Source organism: Thermobia domestica, chromosome 4 (assembly GCF_964235325.1).
Source record: "Thermobia domestica chromosome 4, izTheDome1.hap1.1, whole genome shotgun sequence".
Classification (NCBI taxonomy): domain Eukaryota; kingdom Metazoa; phylum Arthropoda; class Insecta; order Zygentoma; family Lepismatidae; genus Thermobia; species Thermobia domestica.
The window spans coordinates 12307180-12322429 of record NC_137457.1 but is presented as its reverse complement, the minus strand read 5'-3'; the positions used below and the strand labels follow the sequence as shown (position 1 = coordinate 12322429).

The window sequence follows — 15250 nt, the reverse complement described above, 5'->3', positions numbered from 1 at the left end:
TTAAAACAATCGACTTAAAATATAGCAACAATCTATGATTTCAAAAACATTTTTTCGAGATTCAATCACAGCGACATTGCACTTATTGAAATCATCAGGAAAAAAACTTCAGAACTCTCCAAAATTATTTTGGTCAACAGAATCAACCACAGTGACCGAACGTAGTAACACACGTGACATTCACGTGCCAATACACTTGTCTAAACAGGCACCAAGAAATCTGTCTTCCTTCAGATGCATGACTATGAACAAAGAATCTTAGCTGATTACAAGTTAAATATAACATACCAACTACAAGTCGAAAGGGAACTCCTAATTAAGAGAAAAACGGAATAATTTACAAATATGGACGTGAGAAAAAATACTGATAAAAAGCAAGCACAGAGAAACTTCTTTCTCATAAAGCTTGTTTACCTTCCTTTCCGCACAAAAGTTTAAGGAGAAAGTTGGTTTAAAAGTTTCCACTGATACAATAAAAGCTGCATTAAACCCGAAATTCTATAGTTTATTTGCCAAATTCGTTTAGAAACTCAATTCAGTACCTTTCGGTGGACTATCTGAACCCTTTCTATAAAAATACTCGAAGACAACAACAAAACAAAACGGCAACTAGATAAACTAAATACAGTAAAACGATCTCTCCAGATAGCCAATTCTGCTTTTAAGTGCCTGCGCCACTCAATATTATTATATAAACAAAAAGAGAAAACAATAAATCGAAGTTTATTTACTTCCAAGTCGCTGTTTACAAACAAATTCCTTCATAGCTCATAAAAAACCCAAGAGAAAAGGAACCTATTTTTATCAATCATAAAATTAACAAAATAAAACAAATACTACATACTCACCATCAGAATACGCTGAACCTTATTCACAGATTTTCGGTACCTAAAACACTTTTCTGCAATCACTCAAAAAATTAGATCGTGAAATCAGGATACTATTCTTTCTTGCAAGTATAGGCACTCTCACAAGAAGGGGATTTCTTTTATACAACCTCCATACCGGAATCTAATGAGGGGTTACAAGCTAAAACGAACCCTATCTAAAACTGAAATTTTTGTTTAAACTATCCTATGGAATTACATCTAACAACAAAAAAACTGAGAATTAGCAGGCAACGAATCCATATTTTAGTAGCAGGCAGTATATATACATTTTTGGTATTTTCCTATATCAAGATTTCAGACTGACACAAATCGATTCTTTCCATTTGCTAACACGCAACCGGCAAAATTTACGGTGAATATAAACACGATATTAATTTTAGTTTATATCTTCCCTGCTCAACACGATATTAATTTTAGTTTATGTCTTCAAAACATACAATAAATAAACAAATACTTCTATGCAGCACTTCTTAGGCATGAAGAGACTTCCTTACCTAATCACTTTTCAGATTTCCACTTGAATTAAACTTTTTTTGGAATGTGATCACAATTGCCGTATTATGATTTTGGCGTAACTGAAATTGGCATCTATCTGTACCATATGCATAAAAATGTTATTAACAATAATGTCTAAAACAGTGGGCACCAGTAAATAGTGAGTTTGTCTTTAGTAATTTGGCTTTTGCTGTCCCCATCCTAATCCTTTGTTACGCATAATGTACAAACAATTAATATCACTACCGGTGAAAATACATTGCAAACTTTATATACCTAAACTCATCCAACTTGAACTGTCATTTGAATACCTTCGTTGACTTTACCTCTTTCTGCTAAACCCGTCACTTGGTATAAATATATATTACTTGTAACGCCAAACCTCCTACAGTGTCTCCTTTCAGAGAAATGTAGTACTATTGATTCTACCTTGGACAGAAGAAAAACTGCTAGAAGCTCACTAAATTTAACTTCATCACCAAGACCCTTATGAATATCAAGTATCATGTGTATATATACAGTATTTGCGATGTTGCAATCCTACTCTGCAATTATAATACCTGGTGTTTTTGTAGGGTTTGCATGGAACATATTGCTTCACTTCAATATAAATTTAATCAAAAAAACATTCCTCGGTCTATTTTTGCATCCACTAGAGGGGCAATGTCCTCTGCATTTGATGGCTCTTTACGTCCTCAACAACAAAAATAACACCCTGCATACGACGGATGTCATCAATCAACATGTGATTCACAAAGAGACTAACGTTCTCACCACCCTAAGGATCTACTAGAACTCATAAGGATAGGTATACAAGATGCTGTAGAACTTTCGAAAGCATCAGACTGCATAGACACTGGTCACCTTATTTAGCTTCTCTGGGTCATTCTGTGCCTCAGGAACTAACTTACCGTGACTGCATCTGTGCCAATAGAACTTTACCACAATATCTTAGCTGCTACAGACTCTGAGATTTATTATCATTCTCTTGGCTGCGGCTGGGCCAAGAGAGATACTATACACCCATCTCTTCGCAGGAAATAAGTATTGGGACCTCTCTTATCACCTACTATTAATGAACTCAATTAGTCCTCGGACAACCTTTACAATTGTACTATACTGTATTCTAATTAAGTTTTATAATAAAACGGTTGTAAAAGGAAGTTCAGTCCGTTGTAATATCATTTGTCTCAAGAAACTTCCTCTCCACAGAAGTTTACTATATGCTTCTGCATCAGTTTCATCTGATTAAATGGTATGGTTCACGCATAGCATCATTGAAGCTTTAAAAAGCGATTTTTCGTCAATTTCTCAAAACACATGCATGAAGTTTTATAGTCTCATGCAGGGTTATACAGGGTCGAAAGAAACATAAATTTAAGATAACTACCTTTTACAGCTTTTTACTAAAACACAGAAAAAACTATAAAACGAAACGTGTTAGCTTTTGTTTTCCTCTGCAGTTCCTTGTTATACAGTCCTTTAAACGGAATTTGAACTCCAAATGTTATAAATATCCATTCTGTGTGGCATACACGTGTGCATTTACGTTTATTGTTACCAGAATTGAAATTAACTTTTAGTTCTTATCTTTCTTCGATCATACATAGAAGCAAACATACCCCAAGACAAGAATTTGTTACTGGAATTAAAGATATGTATATTCTATAACTGAGCACGTAAGTTTCGACCCTAATTGTTTTCTTGACACCTAGAAATTAGTTAATTGGAATAATTTTAAGTTCATTGTTCTCGATAATTCTTCAGGAGCGGTATTATACCTACAATTTAGTGTGTTTTCAAAAAATTGGATGATGAAGGTGAACGAACGATTTGTAATATACGCGAATATTATTCAATTTCTTTCAGACATTCCAAATTTATGTTAAATAGAGTATATAATAAAAATTTGTACAATTTACTACCATGTCTATGCTTGTTGAATGTACACAACCTTAAATCAAGGGTGTGCCATTCCGTTCTTCATTAACTAAATGAAGATAATAATATTTAGCATGATTTAAAGTTTATGAAATATTTACTACACTATAGTATTCAATTTTAATTGTATACTATATTTACTGAAAGGTAGAGATCACATTTTTTTTCATTTAAGGGTTTCTTTTTAATTTGGAAAAACAACCTACTTAATTTATATATTCATCCTCGTATTGTGTCATTCTCAGTAAGTAAGTTTTCTCTTGAAGTACCCCCTTGGAAGGTAGGGAGCTTGAGTAGAAGGGCAGTTGCCTCCACAATTTAGAGCACTGGTACTATAGACCATGATATGGAACTAATTTTTTTTAAATGTAAATCAAATGAAGAATTACAATAGTTACAATTACAATTCAGTAAGTTCTAAAATAAATAAAATATATCATGTCGGGTGCAGTAAAGGATGGATAAAAATACTTTGATTTAGGGTTAATAATCTATATGTGCCATAATAATCTCTGCTAGAGCAACTTACATAATAAAAAGCGAAATAACCATTCTAAGCACGGAAAATAGGTTTATGAAAAATTAGTTATTGAAAATATATACGTATATATAAAAACTTGTGCTTTTCAAATAATTGCTGATGCAGGCCCAATTGCCCTGTAGGTAGCATGCACTCAACCCTTTTCTTCTTTAGAAATAGTATTTTTCAACCTCCATCTCATAATCATCTTAGGAATGATGGTGAATATTTATATGGTGAAGACTAAAATTTAGACTAAGGGATATGTCTAATTGAGAGTCATTAAGTTTAGGAATCTCCGGTTGGCAGATCATGTTGCCAGGATGGAAGAAAGTAGGAACGCTTTCAAAATCTTAACTCGAAGACCAACCGGAAAACGACCATTATAAAGACCTAGGCATAGCAGGGAGGATAATAATAAGATGGATCTCGCAGAAATAGGAATACAAAGTAGAAACTGGATCCAATTGGCTAAGGATAGAAGTTAGTGCAAAGCTTGTGAACGTTACATTGAATCTTCGGGTTTCTTAGCCATAGAGTTAATCAGTTAGTTAGTTATATGTCTAATTGTTTCGTGGATCTGAAGGACAGCAAGGAAATACTTACTCGTAGACATCTTTCTCCTCATTTATTGAGTCAAATATCGCTAACTGGCTTCTTATCTCGATCTTAGGATGCAAAAGAATCATATTTATAAAACTACAATGTTCTACTCCTAATCCTTTCAGAAATACAGTAATCAGTGAATAAGTATGGCCCCTCTCTCGCCATTTGGGGAGTCAAATATCGCTAACTCTCATCTTATCTTCAAATTAGGATACAAAGGAACTATGCCTACAAAATTACATGTTCTACTACTAATTGTTTCAAAAAATATAGTAATGAGTGAATAAGTGAATGAAATTTACTTATAAATTTCATTCACTTATTCATTTACTTCATTTACTTATAATAAGTCATCCGATTTACTTATAAATCCGAAAGTAGGATCAAAATTTTATTTCTTTATTCAAGTTCATTATTATTGGCTAGAAGTTAGGATTAATCCTAACCAAGCAAGAAAGTTTAACATTTTAAAGTTAATTAAAGATAATATAAACTGAAGGAAGCGATATATAAACAACTTCTCTAACTTTTCCCCTTTTCCTAAAAAAATTTCCGGTGATTCATTACTCCCGGAAATGTTAAGCCACTACTCACAAATATCACCTTCTTAAGTTTTATGAAATAAATGAATTACCATATATAGATAAATTGACATATTTATTTAGTTATGCGTTAATATAGTAGAATGTATGCACGAAGAAAATTGTTGCAAAGCCTAGAACTAAAAAGTAATTATGTCAGTTTGAATCAATTTTTCTTCTATTAGATCTCATTTTATCTACTTCAAATTAATATTTTCCAATGAAGAAGGTTTGCTTTAGTAGACTTATATCCAATTTAAACTAGTCACTAAGCGAAACAGTACAGTGCAAAAATTATTATTGTAACACTTTCGCCAACTATCCACTTGGCTTCATCAGACACTATAAATACAGAAGTAATGAAAAATTACATACATAAGAGACAGCGAAACAATTCCTGAATGCTGATTGGCTACGACGGGCTACGACAGCCAATCCCCTTCAATCACAAAACCAGAATATAAAACATAAACAAAATTTGACAATCCCCTTTCTCTTACCGCTGTTGACACAACATACATATATATCTAATTTACAAAATACCTTTAAAATAACTCTGAAATATGAATACTGAATAAGTATTAAAGAATAAATAAAATAATATAGAACAAATAAGTAAATAATAAAATTTACAAAAATAACCTGTATAATTAACATGTTCAATCTTTCACTAGTCATCAATTTTAAGTCATGAATTCTAGTTCGTGATCCTATTACCTTATATTTGAATGAATCTTGCTTCCTTTCATTTTTCACTAACCCTTTCTCCTATTGGCCCAGCACTTTCACTTCGCTCCAATTAACCGAATGTTCCGGGTCTCTTTTGTGCTTATAAACTCCATTTCTCTAGAAATTCAATTATCTTCAGCATACTAAGTTTTATCCACCAAATGATAAATCTCAAATAGAACCAACTGATAAGTGCTCAGCTGGTGCAATGAAGACTCCAAAATTTGAATATTAAGACAGATTCACATACAAAATATTTCCAATCAATTGAAAAGGGAAAAATTCAAAGAACGGAAATCAATCTAAATAAGAAGACAATTTAATTCAAATTTTCAATTAAATAAAATCCTACACATAAATGCTACTGTAATGAAGTGGCAATTTCCACAAGTCAATATTTGAATATCACGCCACAGATGATTCAATCTGAATATCCTGTTGTCGTAGCATCAGCCCCAAGGATTATCCAAACCGAATAGCATAACAGCATTACATTTTGCACACTCAGTCAGGCTTAATTTAATCTACAATCTCCAAACCAGAGTTTTTGTCCGAAACACATTTTTTATGGGAAACTAAAAGAAAGTATTTTTAATAGGAAGAATAGGATTACAAACAGGAACCCTGTTAATTATTAACGAACTATACCCAACCTACCCGTACTAATCCTTACCTATGTTAATCTTGTGTTAGAGGGATTGCATCCTAACACCCACAAGAGTTTTGCATATTTGTCTAGAACAATAACACTCTTAAGAAATGTAGCCACAGCTTTTCCACAGAAAATGTATAGCGAGGTCGTGAGTATCCATCAATTGTATCCATCAATCAGAATTTGTAAACTTTTCGTACATATTAATAGCTCGCCTTAAATCTTGTTGGATATGCAGAGCCTAATTGATGTCACCAGTGTGCACTATTCTCTGCATTCTTTATATCAAATCATGACACATATGATTAAAAATGTGTTTTACAAGGCATTTCTATAGGAACTATTCTCAATAACAAGTTTATGCTTATAGTTGTAGCTAATATGCTACTCGAAAATATTAAACTTTATTTTGACCATGTAACTTTTCACACAGTAACAAACAAGATACCGGGAACATGCTAAAGTGTCAGTTTCACAGATTATACACCTCCGTTCTCAGAGCAATATTGAAGGAATTGAATAATTGCAATAAAAAGTCATCACTGTTGATTATATACTAAGTAAATGTGGCTACGAAATTTCGAACTGTGTAACAGGTTTTCTCTCTACTAACAACTTGGATACAAGTGTTTAGTAATCACACTCATTTTTAGACTTCGCTATTTTCTTAGAGAATATTAATGATAAAATTTACACTGAGATTCTATGCAATAACCTCCTTTCATCAGAAGTGAGACTACAGAAAATCTGTCAATATCCAAGACTAAAATATAGCATCAGACGGAAGAGCATCGCACTGTATAACACTATATGATATGCCGACTACAAATTCAACAACTTTTCATTGAAATCGCTATGTTTCTGCAGTTCAGAACGTAACACAAGTTATCTTGTATAAACAAACCATACCCCTCAGAGTTCTCGGAAAACCGAAGCCATTTTCACCGAAGCCATTATCTTCACAGACTGACAACTTTTTCATCCATTCATTCATTACGTCGACTCCAACGTAAATAATAGAAACGTTTATGTGCTGACTTAAACACAACAAGAACATTTAATTTGTGTTGTATTTTTTAAATAATTTATAACTTGAATTATGAATGTTTTGTTCCTATACGTTTCTTTAAATGTGTTTAGTGAAACCTTTCTAATAAATTTCGATTGAATTGTATTAAGTTATTGATTTTTGATTACAATACGATGTATTTTATATAGCCTAGTGGCATGTAAACTAATATTAATAATAATAAATAAGATAGTAATATATTATTAATTATGATTTTAATTACTAAGGAAATAATTTTTGTTAACATGCAGAGAAAACTCAGAGATAGACCATCCAGATGTGTAGAAAACAATTCACTACATTGTGTTGTTTCGAATATGAGAAATCGTGGAATAGCGCTCCATATTAGCGTAGAAGAAGTTACATATACCCCATCAAAACATGTATTTTATATATGAATGCAATTCATACTCATATGGTATCCCAAGGGCATAATTCCAAGCAAAAGCTCCCAAAAGAAATCAGAGATATGCTCGGAAAGTCGGTCCAAAGTAGATGGAAAGTGCACTGCAGAAAATATGAAATGCATTAAGGGGAGTTCGTACATGTTTGGGAACGTCAGTTCCCTTACTTCTTATGTTCGGAAGAACGTGACCTGAGACGTATTTTCCTCATGATTTTGTACAGTCCTAGTTTCGAAAAATGTACATTTCCTCTCATACTTACATGAATTTGTTTTCTTATTTTGATGGGAGGAATAACCTTTCGCTGTTTGATACTATTTGTAATTAAGATTCGGTACGTTTATGTATATATACTAAGATTACAATATCTCACTGACAGAATAAACGCACTTCTGCTCATTTTAAGTGTTCTCGCTAGTACAATTAGAAACTACTATTTATTTTTCCTACAACGGGGAAATATTAAGAGTCTTCATCCCGGCGAAATTAAAATACCGCTAATTTTACAGTAATTACGTGATATCTTCAAATAGATATAACATAATCGAAATGTGGAACAAGAGCGCCCTGGACCATATTATTTTACATGAGAAACCGTTATCTGCTTTCAATTTCGAGCCATTTTGAAAATCGGCATTTATTTTCGCATTTTTAAACAGCTGAAAACGGAAAGCCACTAGGTGATTTGTGATAACGGTACCTCACGCAAAATAATATTGTCTAGGGCGCTCTTGTTCCATATTTCAATTATCTTTTATCTATTTGAAGATATCACATATTTACTGTAAAATTAGTGGTATTTTAATTTCTCCGAGATGGAGACTCTTAAAAATGAACAACAGGATGATAAAATATTAGGAAAAACTGTTGAGCAGAATTAAAGAAAAATAAGACTTATTCAAACAAAGATAGACAAGTGCGAAAGACTTTTGTTGTCATTTCTTCATTTAGTATATTACGCTATTGCTGAAAACAAAAAGAATATAAACTCTGATCGTAAAGGAACATAATTAAATTTGATTTAAAATATACTAGTTACTTAAATAGTTTTAATAATACAATTCCTTGAGCGTTCATGAAACATACTGAGAGAATGAATCTTAAGAATCTTAAGTGTGGTATTGGTAAAACTATAGGAGGAAATTGGAATAAAATATAAGTTTAGGTGCCAGCAGGTAATTTATGTCCTTTAGAGATGAAAATGAAGCCACAACTGTTGTCATGAGAAAGCATAGATGGAACTTCTCCAAAAATAGAAATAAAGACTAGTGATTGAAAGAATAAATAAGAAGATACGAAGACAGAGTTTCAAAAGCCTCAAATGTTTCACGTGATTCTTAACGCGGGAAACACGCGAAAGTGAACTTACAACCACAAATAGAGCGTTAAGTATGAGAAATACTAGTGTAAACGTTCTCCAACAAACAACAAAAACATCCGTAGTTTTTTTTTTAAGGTTGACATCTACTAGTGACGTACATATTTTGGGTGGTTGGCAATATCAAAATGTGTACTAGTGACGTGACAATGGAGATAGGTATTCTTGTTTATATTCTCCTATTTTAAGCTGTTGTGTTTCAGTGGGATATTTCATGTCTTATGTGCTAATGCGTAGTATTAACCTACAAGCAAGCGAGAGATTTTGTAACTGAAACATTTCATTCCGTAATACTGAAAATTTGAAGAAAAAAAAAGATAACGGAAACCGATAAAAACTATTCTCAGTAATTGTATATATTCTTCTAAATTCAACTTAATATATGATCAGAGCCGAATCTATAACCCTGCAAACTACGCATTCGCGGGAGGCCCCAACTGAAGAGGGTGCCAAACTGGAAAATGATTTTTTTGTTTTAAATGTGAATATTTGTTAGAGAAAATTTTATGAAGAATAATTTTTCTAAATAGCTTCAAATAAATATTGTACACACTGAAATACAGATAAAACATATCAAAAGGACAATAAAGTCGAATCTTTGTGTGATTGGCTGTAAAACACCTTTTTACATTTGAAATAGACTCGTACATCAATTGGCGCCAATGTCACACTCACAAGTGACTAATTGGAGGAAAATTTCCCGCTGCGTAGGGAGATTTAAGAACGATTTTTAAAGAGGGTACAAGGGAGATTTTGCAAATATATAATAAAATGTAGGGAAATTTAGCTTTTCGGTAATTGTTATATTAAGTACTAAGCACTATGACTAAAATAGCGCCACTCTATCCACAATCCCATCATATACATAAAAACAAATATAACAAACTCTTCATTTCTCTCCCAACAATCCTTCCACGATCATGCTTGAGAATATCATTGAAAAATATGTCTTTAAAATAGGAATGGATGAACACACAAAATGAGGTCAACTGCACTTGTTGCTTGTATATTTGGTGGCATTATCACAGTCGTCAAGGATGCTCCGCCTTGTCATAAACACTGTCTCTTCATAGTGCTTCGTTCCAATGTCCACAGTTAAGGGTTGAGAAAGGTCAGCGTAAATAAAATGCGCATTATTGAAGTTGAAGCGACTATACTTTTGATGTCCTTGGTCCAGGGAGAGGGGCTAATACAAAGAAAAAAAGGAGCGGAACAAATTGAATTTTTGATCATTTCTGAGGAAAATTGTAACTTAACTTCCCAATATCAGAAACTCACAATCGCTGCAAAGAGCATAATGCTCACTTTTTTAATGTCTATTAGTCTATTTGTCATTCGTCAACATTTTCGTTTCTATCCTGAGTCGTTTCTTTCTTTTTGTATTTATTTGTAATGTTGTGTTTTCACTTTTCAATAGTAATGGGCAACAATAAAACAATAAAACAGGTACGCATTTTAACCGAAAAGAGTGCTAGGAAACTTGAAAGAAGATGAGAGGCAAGCAAATGTTCTAGAAAATTTCTTCCGAGTTCTGGACAAAATTTCGAAAGTGATAATCATACAAATGTTGAGACAGGAGAGTAATCAAAACCGGTTAATGTTACTTTGCAAGTCGACAAAGTTTTAAAACAGTAAGTTTAGTTTACTTGACTACAGTAATTTAATTGTGAAATTAAAATGAAATGGACGTGTCATTTCCGTTACGGATCTGAACTAAATTTAATGTATTTCAAAATTTGTCAGAGTACAATTAATTTTCACGCAGTATATGAGTAAATAACTCAAAAGGGTAACTGTAATCGAAAGGTCACTAGGATTATAAGTAATATATTTTTTTTTCAATCACAGCAGCGTATGCATATAGTCGTTGTATTATAACAGTGTAAAAATCATTATCAATCTATTCTCTCGTATTAAATTTAGGTGGAGCGACATTTTCACACATTTGGTAATAGTTCTACCGGCGGAGGAAGTCCGAGAGTCTGGATCCTCCAGAATATCTAATTTTTAAGAAAAATAGTTGAATTTTAGGGGGCTAAAACACAAACTTATTTGCATTTTGTGCAGGGCCGGCCCTAGGCAATTTGCCGCCCCATGCAATAACATAATTTGCCGCCCCTTTCTCCAGAAACAACAAATCTTAAAATCCATGATTTTAATTATGTTACCCTATCATGAACACCGAAGGGGAGCGAAAGGGCATTCGCACTCACAATGGCCTAAATACCACAAATACAACCTCGTTTTATCTGCTCTTTTATTTAAATAATATTCTATTATATTTGTGAAAGATAAAGCAAACACACCTGTAGAGGAAAGATGATAATTCTTTCTATAGAATTCATTATCGGGCTTCAATCTCAATATAGCAATTTACAATTCCAGTGCAACTGCTCCTTTTATCTCTATTTCTTGACTTTCATTCTATATCTCCTAAAAATTATATATATATATATATATATATATATATATATATATATATATATATATATATATATATATATATATATATATATATATATATATATATATATATATGTATGTATATATATGTCGTCTTCAATGATAAGGAAGTTGTTTGGGACAAAGAAATGACAAATTTTCATATCAAAACTGTGATAACTAACTAAATAAAACAGGTGTGGCTACTGTTCGAGAGAGAGAGATGAGATCTTTTTATCTCGTATTTGATAAAAATCAAGCAATTCATGTTGGCCATTTGCTTTAACGCTGTCGATGTGACCTTCAACTAATGCGACCTAAACATGACTTATGAATGTAGTATTCAAATAGGTCAGCTTAGTAAATTTGACACCAATATTAATAAGTCTGTTTCCAACAAGCAAAATTTATTTTAAATAATATAGTTGTGACAGATTATGCCTCCAATCGAAACTTGAAGCCCCTGCAAATGCAGGTATTGCACATTTGGCATAGCCGGCTATGATTTTGTTGGCTACTCTGAAATACCTTCGGACCCAGAAGAGAAATCTTTGATGCGCCACTGCTTGTGTTACTTATTGACTGATTTCGAACGACTATGTTGGAAAGAGACATGAAATGACCGAATTGTTTTATAGGTCTAAGGGGAACTGAAAATATTTTTTGCGAGGGGATCTGATTTTGAAGATCCGCCACTGGATCGAAGGAAAATTAAATATTGAATAAGGTGCACATTTTTTACATTTGTTGTGTATTAAACAAGTTCAGCTAAAATTAATAAAGAAATATTTGAGATCATATCTTAAGAATGATTAAATGGACAAGCTTTGATGGCCACTGAGAATGACATACTCAATGAAATGGATACGGATGCAATAAGAGATTTTGCCAAATTAAAAACAAGAAAAGTGTAATAAAGTAAATTCATCTCAGTAATAAAGAAAACGAGAAATTAACCTAATTACCATAATTGTATCTCTAGAAAATACTATGTAAATATGCTTTTAGTGAAGCACAAGATCACACCTCGTTGTCAAAATCAAACCTGTGTTAATGTTAGACATGAAACTTTTGAGTTTTATTGTGTTTCGACTTGTAATTGTCAAAATACTATATTTTTGAACTGTACTTCTCAAAATACATCTTTATTGTTTCACCCCTCTCAGAAGATCATGGACCCGATTTTACATATATATATATATATATATATATATATATATATATATATATATATATATATATATATATATATATATATATATATATGTGTGTGTGTGTGTTTGTGTGTGTGTGTGTGTGTGTCTTATACAGTACTTCTTTAATAAAAAATGCTATTAATTATTCAAATTGAACTTTGTTCAGTATTCATCCACAATCAATTACTTATAATTCCGCCATTTATCGTTAATATTCACAGAAAGACTACAGATATTCAAGAAATATGCAATTGTGACAATTGTGAGAATTATGACATTTCTGTCCATTACAACTTTTTAGTCTTTTATTATCATTTAGATGGAGGCGCCCAAATAATGTTTGCTTACACTTAAGAAATGTCTAGAGCCAGCCCTGTATGTGATTTTGTACTATTTTCCAAATTCTGAACTTAAATTAGTAATTTGTATTGAAGTTAGACACATATTCTCCATTGTCATCGACAAAAGGGAAAGATAATTGTTTTGCGTACTTATTGTGGTTTCTAGAAAACTACTATTCTTTTGACAATATATGAAACGATAATTGTGTTTGTTGAGCTGTTTGAATTAGAAATATAGTTGCTTACTTTGAGAGGTTAAGACAAACTGATAGTACTTAATGAAAGCCGGGGGATAAAATACGGATTCAAGCAGGACGAGAACCAAGAATGGTGAAAACTCCATACCAAGGAACTGCATAGTTTATACTGGTTGCCTAGCATCGCTACGCTCATTTAGTCTATGAGACTTAGGTGGGTAGATTATGTACTCAGAATGGAAGAAAGTAGGAATAAAAATCCAGAACTTTAACCCTAAATCTAATTGGAAAAAAAATACCACTAAGATAAAGTAAGCGTAGATGAAGGTACAGTATATTGCACAAATAAGAATATAAATCCAAAAGTTGATGCAGTTGTCTAAAGCCAGAAGTCAAAGAAAACTTTCGTGTACATAGTGTTAGAATTACAGGCTATATAAATCATAGAGTTAGTTTATTTAACAGTTTTATAATAAAAATTGGGAGCTTTTACAAATATTTTGATATAGTTGTTTTAGTATCCTAGAAGTAGTAGATACAGCTAGTATCAATTAAAAGATTTGATTTAACAAGGTCTATACACATATTTCATTATATATCTCGGAGTTCATGAAGTCTTTGCTTCCCTTTTCAAGTATTGGTACAATAGTTTTATGTAAATGACTTGTACGTTAATGTTGTTGTACCGATGCATATTAAAGATGTTCTTAATAAAACATTTTCTTATTGACTATCCTATTATTAGTTTCTACTAATCAACCCGTGTAATGGACTGAGATGGAGAAATAGATGTTCGGTATTGCTGATCGTTTTCTGTATCTAATACGTGTCTCTTGTAGGTTTCGAGTCTAGGTCCCCGTAACCAATACAATCAATCACATTGTGACAGGAAGAGGAATCACAAGGACTAGCTCAGGAGAGTAATGCTCCCGGAAGTAGGAACGAAAAACACAGTTCTGATTGGTTGGCGTTATCTATGTCTTGCCACGTTGTATTCTAATAACAGAATTCAGACGATTGTTGTTGTCGGTCCTCGTGGCCGAGTGGGCTAGCGCTGTATGCTAGTAACGAAAATCTATTTTGGCGTGAGTTCAAACCCGGCCCGAGGAAAGTTATTTTTTAATATTTTTATAACACTTTTTAAATTAAAAGATTACGAAAATAATACTAAAAAATGTGATTTACTTACTTTTGTGCAGATAAGTAGTAGTAGTAGTAGTAGGAACGGGTTAGAAGCCCCGCAGGGCTCGTTTTGTTGCCCTTGTACTCCATGATATAAGGCTCGTTTTGTTCCCCTTGTACTAAATGACATAAATTTTGTGACCAACTTAAAACAACTGGCTAGGATAGCGCGTAAAACAGCTGGCTAGAGTAGCGCGCGAAAAAACGTACTTCCGGGAGTATTACTCTCCCGAGCGGGTCGTGAATCACACATACAGCAATCATACAGTGCTGTACATCTAATCAAAGATACTATATAATCTGACACGTGATGTACTGTAAACATACACTATGTGCAGTAAATTAAAGATTTTTAAGGGAATTACGCTTTTCAAAGTGGACTAAATGGTGCCAATTTTGCCGCCACTTTTAATATCCGTTTTATCATACTCTGAGAAACTGAAAAATCAGTGTAGCACACTAGTAAAATACAAATTCAACATGTTCAGGGATCTTCCATCGGTACAGCTGAATTAATGTACATTTCGTTAACGTTAAACTGTTATTCCATTGTTTGATATATAACTTCATGGATGCGAAATACTTAATGAAAAGTGTGTATAGTCCATACCAAATGAATGCTATTAA

General features: G+C 32.6%; 1 protein-coding gene across 9 annotated transcripts in view; it reads right to left on the bottom strand.

Moving 5' to 3' along the window:
* Nucleotides 1-15250, bottom strand: part of LOC145683720 (uncharacterized) — a 425859-nt gene that overhangs the window by 32895 nt on the left and 377714 nt on the right. The window lies entirely within an intron of this gene.